Below are 10,147 nucleotides of genomic sequence, written 5' to 3'. Positions count from 1 at the left end.
CATTATGTTTTATCACCAAAACATGTAAGTAGCTAATGTACTCTTAAAGAGCTTTATCTCAAATTTCTGTCAACTAAGAGTATGCATAATTTCCCCATGTCTTATTGCATGCTAAATATACAATGCCCTTCAGGACTTATCAGTATGTACCCACTGGCTTTTAGCAACTTTATAAGATACTTTCATTTATTCTTCAAAAAATTCATAAGTATATTGAATGCATTTTTGATCGTATCTATCTAACACCACCTTCCTCCAAATCCTCTAATGCCCTCTTCTCCTTCTCCCTCCCAAATCCTTCTAGCAACTTCTATCGTAAGATTCCTCCTCTGGACTTTATGGGACAGCTCTGAGGAAATGTTACATGAAGAAAGGAGTGAACCTGCATTCCATGTCAGCAAAGACCCAGGAAGAAAAGCAGAGGAAACCTTTGGCTGGGTAACAGCACACTGCATTTCTCACAGAAGCATCTTTCTTTGCTGTCTAGGAACAGTGTTAGTGAATTGGACTGTGAAATAATGGAGATGCTTAGTTGTCATTTTGTACCCACTAAAAGGAACCGTCAACAGCCACAGACTCAGCAATTGATTGGTTTTCTACATTAAAAAAAATCACTAAGAACTGGCCATTGATAGGAAGGAAACTTGGGTTGAGGCTACTCCTTAAGAAGGTGACCTTGTCTTCGAATTCAGGAGAAACTTTATAACTGTGTGTGTTTTAATGTTCCACAAACCACCAAAATCAGAGAAATGGAAAAAAAATAAAAACCTTCTGAATGAACAGCACATGTGACAGAAAAGACTTGACTTGTATTCTAGAGAGAACGGCTGACAATTTTGTATAACAGCATATAGAATAATAATTATATTAACTTTCCACATGATTCTGTCCCACACTCTACTATGGCAGATTGTTTTTCATAAGAAATCTGCCTTAACTTCTACAGAGATTTTTCTTTTCTCACATTTACCCTTAAACTTGTATAATTTATTTTTAGAGTCAATGGTGAGATAAAATTCACATGTAAAGAAAGCCCTTTTGTACTTATATTGATAAGTCAAATCTGCAGATGCAGGTCATTTTACATATACCTCTTTTCTGCATGGGTATGTGTGCATATGTATGTGTACAGTGTGTATGGGGTGTGTATAAACACGCGTGCATGGGAAAGCCCAAAGCTGCTATAGAGCATCTTCAGTTCCTCTCTACTTTATTTATTTATTTATTTATTTATTTTTGCTGTCTACTTTATTGAAGCATTGTCTCTCACTGAACAAAGAGCTTGCTGATTCTGGCTACCACTTTGATCCAGGGAGTCCCCTCTATCTACTTCTCAAGTTCTGGGGTTACAGGCAGTCAAAATAACTGCTAAGGTTTTCCCTAGGTTGTAGGAGGCCTGACTCTGGTCCACGGGTTTGCTTACTAGATACCTACTCCACTGAGCTGTCTCCTCAACTCTAATTTGCATGTCTTTCTCCGTCTCCAATAAGGATCATTTTTTCTATTTAATTGCTGAACTTTTTCAAAAGTTTAAGCAGTCAGTATTGAAATCTTGCTTTAGTTTTGGCATGAGGCGATTAACAAATAAACAAAAAATTGTTTGTAGTCAGACTGCCATGTACAGCATGTACAGTCATGGCACTGCATCTCTCACTTGTTTTATATATATAGTATACATATATATATATATATATATATATATATATATATATATATATATATGTTACATACCCAGTTATACATGTTATTTTGCATTTGGGGCACTGAGTTATGTGCATTGGTGTTTTGCCTGCATGAGGTTTTTGGGTACCCTGGAACTGGAGTTACAGACAGCTGTGAGCTGCTATGTGGGTTCTGGGAATTGGGTCCTCTTGAAGAACAGATAGTGCTCTTAACCACTGAGCCGTCCCTCCAGCCCCTGGGGCACTAGATTAAAAGCTCACTGTTCTCTAGTGGAGGCCTAGGCGAATTATGTCCTCCTAAGTCTAACTTGCTTTAGTGCAGTCTAACTGAACTTTTTCCGCATTAATACATTTACATGGTAAGTGACCAATAATTACCCCAAAAGTTTCATCAGGTTTGACTGGCAGTTTCTGGATTCCAGAAGAGTGGCAGGCACCACTCTCACTTCCCCGAGGAAGCTTGCAGATCTCAGGTCACCAGACTGTACTGGATGTCAGAGGGTTACTGGAGTGACACATTCCTCCCCCTGTCTTGTGGAGGCACCTCAACCAGATGTGTGCTGCTTCCTCCACATTGAGCCCACATCCTCAGAATCCAGTCAAGTATTCCTTCCAGGGAATTCTCTCTCCCCTCTGCTGCAAGGAATCAGACAGCTTGGCTGCACTGGTGTTCTGCGAACCTTTGCCCTCTCCTCTGAGACCTGTAAGGAAGGGAGGTCTCCCATTCGGCTTCATTTTCTCCAGCACCTCTGCCATGCTTTCACTGTCTGTGCATATGTCCAAGGCCTTAACAACTCTTCTAATAAACACCCACCACATTCTCTTCTATAAACTAAGTATGATAAGTCATTGCAGTAGGAAGTTGAAGTCACTTACAAGAGTAAGGATTGCCTTTGGTGCATTAAGGTTTTTATGTTTTAGTTTAGAAACATGATTTGAAAGGCAGTGCACATATTTACTAAAATTAGAAATACATCATTTATGAGGGCAGTGTTTTGGAGGTTGCTGCAATCTTTATCTTAAAAGGAAGAATTCTGATTTTGGTCTTAGGGCTTTTCTCCCTTTAAAAACCTAACATGGTATTTTTTAAATCTTTTATCTTTAAAGATATAGAGAATATATGTATTAAAAGTATTCTTAGTGGCTAGAGAGATGGCTCAGCATCTAAGCACACTGGATACTCTTCCAAAGGACATAGGTTCAGTTCCTAGCACCCACATGACCGCTTGCAAATCCAGTTTCAGGGAATCTGATGATCTGTTCTGGTCTCTACGGGTATTGTATGCACAGTGCGCATACGCATGCAGACAAAACACCATACATATAAAATAAAAATAACCGAAAAAATTTAAAAACTGAAAAAATTTCAACAGTTTAAAATGAAGTATTCTTTTTAAAAAGAAAGTGTCTCAGCTGTGGGCACCTGGAAAGCAAAAATCAAGTTAAATTCTTCCTTGAAATGGGAAGAAACAGGGTACAGTTACAATCAAATCAGGGCAAAAACAAATATCCAGGCTTGCAAATGACCCAGTGTGTGCAATGTCTGGGATTCACTCAGGATCTTCTGAGTCCTAAGGGCTTAGACAACTCCACTTCCCTGGCTCTGCCCCCTGCAATACATGCAACTCGTCTCATAGGTATTGAGAGCCGCTGGTAGTGAAAGTCCATGAGAGTATACAGCAGTGACAACTAGTGTTCAGAAGGTCAACCTATCAGAACTAAGGGTTCTGTTAGAGGAAACCATCACACAAGGTGTTATGGAATCACTGCCTTTGGAATGAACTGGCTGTCTCTTGTTGTAAACTTCTTGTGCAATAACAGCTATGAGTCTCCCCACTTACCATGCATCTCCATGTTATGTGTACATGTACTTTCACGATTGCATCTCAATCTTGGGCACAACTTTTCCTATACATTTGGGGTAATTGGACAACTACCCCAGCTGTGTTTACCTTTCATTAACATACATTTGGCTAGGGCCATTCTCCAGACAAAAGTATTTCAGCAAAGATACCTTTTTCCAAGGACAAAACTGCACATAGATAAACATTAGCTCATCTCACTCACAGATAGAGAAAAGAACCACTAACAATTAAATCCTCAACCCTTTACCTTCACCCCGGGTTATTTACACAAGACCCTAACTTAAGAGATTTACTGCTCACATTCCTGGGATGAAGTTTTAACCATTTGCTAGATACTGAGTTAAGGTAGTTACTTCCCACTGACCCAAGGAGATTGCCTCCAGGCCAGGCAGGCAATAGGTGCTAAGCTTCTTTCTTGTGCAAATTAAGTTTTTATTCCTCCTCAGCCAGGTGCTATTCCTAGATTTTCTCCTCAGCAATTACTCTGAGTGAAAGTGCTTTTACTAACCAAATACTACGTGCTCTGACATAGGTTGCTTAGCCACCTAGCACATGTCCCCCTCCCTATCAGAAAGCAGCTGCAGCTGGGATGAGCGGGAAACGTGGCGCTAAAGACAGTTTACTTTCTTGTGACTTACTGACCCCTCACTTTTTACCTAGCCATTTCTATATTATAGTTAGAGCACATAAATTCCCTAATTGGTCTTAGCCTTTAGTTGACCCTACCAGAGAACTCCCCTTTAGTCACTCCCCTTTTGGGTTGTAATTGGAAGCTGACAATTAATTGCTTTATGTGTGGGTCCTTATCACCTCTCTCTGCAACCCTGAAAACTTCAAGCCTCGCATTGTTTACCAAAGAATTACTGTGTGGGTATATATGCTGCTTCTCGGAGAGTATGGGTAGAATAGGATTGATGGAAAAGAACAAGATGAGGACGGAGATGGAAAGAACTAGGGAGAATGATGAGAGAACAGCAGAAGGAACTGAGAGCAGGGGGGACCGAGAGGAGCTAAGTAAGAGAGCAGAAAAGAAACTGTGTAGATGGAATCACCATAGAAGAATAAAGCGAATAGACTAAAGAACTCAGTGTGCTTAGATTCATTGAATATCCCTCAGATTAGAATCCTCAGCTGGTTGGTAGACTCTTCCGCGGACCGTGGGAGCAAGCAATATAGGCTGGACCTAATATTGTTTGCGTCAGAGCAGCGCTTCACTTCATAGCTGCTGCTGTCTTTGATGCTCATCCACAGTTCTGGCATCTTCAACATGCTGGGCTCTGTGCAGCAACTGAGGCTAACCCTTTACCGGTAGCCTCGCCTAGGTTCTCTTCAGGAACTCCAACCCTGTCACAGGGTACCAAGCTGGAGCCTCTTTCCATGACCATTTCTGAGGGAGTCCCTGCAAGTTTCCACAGGGAAGCAAACCATGCGAAGAAGTAAGAATGAAAACCTGGTGCAGATTGACTATCAACACATGCATCAGACTTCAGGGAGTCTACTAACAGGTGGTTTATTCCCAGTGTATTTAAGCCCTGTGCAATTTGAAAAAACCGTAACTTGATATGCTGTGTTTTATTGATATCCATGGGAGGCCTGCCTCTTTCTGAACAGAAACAGAGGAATGGATTGGGGTGGGGGAGGGAATAGGAGAAGAGGGAGGGGAAACCGAGGTTGGGATGTAAGATAAATAAATATAATTAATAAAAATTACCTGGTGTAATACAATCCCTGGTGAACAAAGAGGTATAATTACATTGAAACTCAACTCAGGAAGACAGAAAGAGAGAGAGAGAGAGACAGACAGAGAGAGAGAGAGAGAGAGAGAGAGAGAGAGAGAGAGAGAGAGAGAACCACTGGGCCTGGTATGGGCTTTGATACCCTTAATGACACACTTCCTCCAAGTCTATACCTCCTAATCCTTCTAATCCTTTCAAACAGTTTCATACCCTGGTGACTAAGCTTTCCAATATATGAGCATATAGGAGCCATTTTTATTCAAACCACCACAATAATTTTTAGCTCAAAGTTTCAAACTCTTCCACAATCCTCTCTGCAACAACATGGTCTGGTATGTCACAGCAATACTTCATTCCAGGTACGAATTTCTGTTCTAGCTTGCTTCCTATTGCTGTTCCAAAACACCATGACCAAAAGCCATTTGAGGAGGAAAGAGTTTATTTCATCTTATGGATTACAGTCTATCATGAAGGGAAGTCAAGGCAGAAACTCAAGCAGGAATCTGGAGGCAGGAACTGAAGTAGAAACCATGGAGAAATGCTATTTATTGGCTTGTTTCCTGAGCTCAAGTTCAGTTACCTTACTTACTAGGACTACTTGCCTCAGGGTGGCACTGTATTCAGTGGGTTGGGTCCTCCCACACTGATCACTGTTTTAGTTAAGGGTTTTATTGCTGTGAAGAGACACCATGACCACAGCAACTCTTATAAAGGAAAACATTTAATTGGGGCTGGCTTACAATGCAGAGGTTTAGTCTATTATTTCCATGCTGGAAGCATTGAGGCACACAGGCAGACATGGTATTAGGATTCTGCTGCCACTTCAGCTGCATGACTGCACATATGCAGTTCAGGAGCAAAGCAAGGGGTTTTGCATCTTATGTCATCCATGTGCTATGTGATTGTGCAAATGTGTGCAGCACAGTCACACAATCAGTGCATGTGTGGCAGCTCTGTAAGCCTACCTGTACATGTGCACAGGATCCTTAAAAAGCTGGACACGGCCGGGCAGTGGTGGCGCACGCCTTTAATCCCAGCACAGGATGCAGAGGCAGGCGGATCTCTGTGAGTTTGAGGCCAGCCTGGTCTATAGAGCGAGATCCAGGACAGGTACCAAAACTACACAGAGAAACCCAGTCTCAAAAAAAAAAAAAAAAAAAAGCCAGACACAGACTCCTCCTCTCTCTTCCCCAGGTCTGGTTCTTTTGTCCCCGCCTCTCCTCATAATAAGATAATATAATAAAATAATAAAATACTGGGTTTTGTCATGTTTCATGACCTTTTCGCCTGGTAACAGTGCTGCTTATCATTTTTTAAAACAACACATGATACTGGGGAGGTAGCTAAGACTTCTACATCTAGATTGGCAGGCAGTAGAAAGAGAGAGTGAGCCACTGGGCCTGTCTTGAGCTTTTGAAACCTCAAAGCCTGCCCTCAGTGTCACATTTCGTCCAACAAGGCCACATCTAATCCAGGAAGGCCACAGGTCCTAATCATTTCAAATAATGCCAGTCTCTATGAGCCCATGGGAGACGTTTTCATTCAAACCACCACATTCTACCTCCTGGCCCCCATAGGTTTGTAGCCATATCATAATGCAAAAATTCAATTCAATTCAACTTCAAAGGTTCCCGTAGTTTCTCATAGTCTCAATTGTTTAAAAGTTCAAACTCTTTTCTGAGACTCATGGCAATCTCTTAACTGTAACTCCCTGTAAAACCAAAATAAAAAAGCAGGTCACATATTTACAACATACATTGGCACACAATATACATTACCATTCCAAAAAGGAGGAAAGGGAACATAATGAGGAAATATGGGACCAAAGCAAGATCTAAAACCAGCTGGGCAAACTCTAAACTCTGCATCTCCATGTCTGGTGTTAAAGTGCTCTTCGGATCTGTAAATCCTTCCAGCTCTGTTGACTGCAGCACACTTCCTTCTCTTGGGCTGGTTCTGCTCCTTCTTAGCAGCTCTCCTTAGCAGGTATCCCACAACTCTGGCATTTCTAACATTTTGGAGCTACCAAAGCAATCCAGGATTCACCTTCACAGTGTCACACAATGACCTCTCTAGGTCTCCATGCAGGGACATCCCTGACACATGCCTAGCCTCAGCAGCTTTCCTTAGTCACAGATGGAGATTCTATAACCATTTCTTGTATCCTTGACTCTGAAGCTAGAACCATGTGGCCAAACCTGCCAAGTTCTGTTGCTTGCTGGGGCCAGAACATGGCCTCCTTGTTCAAATACATTTTCACCAGCTTTCTGCTTTTGATGGTTTCATTCACTGCCTAAGCTTGGCTGGCCTTGAACTCACTCTGTAGACCAGACTGGCCTTGAACTCTGAACTTTGCCAGCCTCTGCCTCCTGAGTGCTAGAATTAAATACATGTAGTACCACACCTGACCCTAAACTTTTCTTTACTACCTTTTTACAAGTTGGAAGCTTATCTGGGTGGGGTCTTGCCCCAAGGTCATCACTCCAGTTCACTTTACTTATCATCAGGTTTTTCTTTAAACTTTTAATCTACATTTTTGTATTTTTCCTTGCTCAGCTTGCTCCATTTCATTGTAGATCTGCATAAGACTGAGCACTGATACCTAAACAACACAGTCAATACTAGGTGGTCTGGAATTCTCCTCTGCCAAAGCTGTTAATTCATAACTCTTCAATTTAGCCTCAGCCAGATTGTTTGGACAAGTGCAGAAAGTAGCCACATTCTTCACCAAAGTATCACAAGGATGGTTTCTAGGCTGCATACTAATATTCTTATCCTCTGAAATATCTTAATCTGGGCCCCAACAGGTCAAAATCACACTCAACACCACTTTCTTCTATGCTCCTATTAGTATGGTCCATTAAGCCTCACTTAAAGTATTCAACTGCTTTTCTAGTCCCAAAGTGTTCCATATTCCTCCAAACAAAAACATGATCCAGCCTATTATAGCAATACTCCAGTCCCTGGTACCAACTTCTGTCTTAGTTGGGTTTTTATTGATGTGAAGAGATACCATGACCATGATAACTCTTCTAAAGGAAAACACTTAATTGGGGCTAGCTTACAGTTTAGAGGTTTAGTCCATTACCATCATGGTAAGGAGCATGGCAGCATGCAGGTAGACATGGTGCTGGAGGTAGCTGAGAATTCTACATCTGGATTGGCAGGCAGCAGGAAAAGAGAGAGTGCCACTGGGCCTGGCTTGGGATTCTGAAACTTCAAAGCACACTCCCAGGGACACACCAAGGCCACAAGTCTTAATCCTTTCAAATAATACCACTCCCTATGAGCCTGTGGGGGCCATTTTTATTCAAACCACCACAGTGGGCATTCATCAGAAGATTCTGGGTTCACTGATCCAGGTTGAGGCTGGTTTGGTGTAAGTTCCTTTGGAGCAATTTGTAGTCCACGATTGATTCCTGGATGGTGCCTGTCAGGGGAGTGGAAATCTGCTTGGACAGATATAGACTAGGGAAAAAAGTTAAAGTTTAGGAACTTAAAGGAAAATCTTACATTTGAAACTGTAGGGGGCCCAAAAAAGCTTGACCACAGAGCTACCATAACAGGCTTAGGAGCCCAGACACAGCTGCTGTGACAGGCTTACTGACAGGCAACACCCGGATCCAGAAAAAGCCATAAGCTGACTCCACCCAGGGATCCATCAGGGATGAGCCGGCCTCTAAGGGGACATACCTGACACCCCAAACATTCCAACCATTAGATAAGATCTGATCTTCACATGTTCCTGAGCCTAGCACACACTTATTTTCCTCTTACAGATATCCCTAGACAAATGTCAGCCAATCAGGGTCTTAAACCCTAGAAATCCTCTCACCCCAACTTCTGCTATGATAAAAACCCTACCCTGCCTGGGCTCAGGGCTCTCTGCTCACATGGCTGCAACAAAGAGAGAGTGAGCTCGGAGCTTAAAATAAAGGCTCTTTGCTTTTAAATATGGGGTTTGGTCTCTGTGGTGGCCTTTTGGGGGTCCCCTAGATTTGGGCATAACAGGAACTTCTCTTTCAGGAATGGGCAGTAGGTGGAGAAGCTTAGGCTATTGATTGACAGGAGTACTTACCTGGAGTCCATTTGACCTGTGTCAGATGGATTAAGTCTTAGACTGAGAAAGAAATCAAGGAACCAATATCTTTCACAATAAGCTAAAAGAAAAAAAAAAGATCTTGGGGGAACTTGGGGTAACTCTAAACAAGTAAGTTAAATACTTGTAAAATAAAATATTAAGGCATTGAAGAAAGAAATTGAATAATATATCAGAAGATGAAAAGATATCCCATGGTCATGGATCAGTAGGATTAATAGAGTAAAAATAGTCATCCCAATAAAAGCAATCTACAGATTCAATGCAATCCCAGTCAAAATTCCAACACAATTCTTTACAGACCTTGAAAGGACAATGCTCAACTTCATATGAAAACAAACAAACCAACAAAAACCCAGGATAGCTAAAACAATCGTGAATAATAAGAGATCTACTGGAAGTATCACCAGCCCATATTTCAATTTCTATTACATAGCTATAATAATAAAAATAGCATGGCATTGGCATAAAACAGACACATTAATCAAAGTAATAAAATTGAAGACACAAATAAGTTCACACAACCATGGACACCTGATTTTTTGATAAAGAAGCCAGAAATACACACTGGAGAAAAGACAGCATCTTCAACAAATTGTGCTGATCAAACTGGATGGCTGCATGTAGAAGAATACAAATAGACCCATATTTAACACCTTGCACAAAACCTCAATTGGATCAAGGACCTCAACATAAGACCAGATGCCCTGAATCTGATAGCAGAGAAAGTGGGGAATAGGCTCAAACTCACTGGCACAGGAAAGG

General features: G+C 41.6%; 1 long non-coding RNA gene across 2 annotated transcripts in view; it reads left to right on the top strand.

Annotated features, from left to right (window-relative positions):
- LOC143270913 (uncharacterized) overlaps positions 1-5,140 on the top strand; it is a 126,749-nt gene extending 121,609 nt beyond the window's left edge. For both annotated transcript variants that reach the window (XR_013048124.1, XR_013048123.1), the window contains one exon: positions 305-5,140. This is a non-coding gene — a long non-coding RNA (uncharacterized LOC143270913). The remainder of the gene's footprint in view (positions 1-304) is intronic.
- Positions 5,141-10,147: the final 5,007 nt, after the last annotated feature.

Source organism: Peromyscus maniculatus, chromosome X (genome assembly GCF_049852395.1).
Source record: "Peromyscus maniculatus bairdii isolate BWxNUB_F1_BW_parent chromosome X, HU_Pman_BW_mat_3.1, whole genome shotgun sequence".
NCBI classification, from domain to species: domain Eukaryota; kingdom Metazoa; phylum Chordata; class Mammalia; order Rodentia; family Cricetidae; genus Peromyscus; species Peromyscus maniculatus.
The sequence above is the reverse complement of the archived record's forward strand: the minus strand, read 5'-3'. Positions and strand labels throughout refer to the sequence as shown.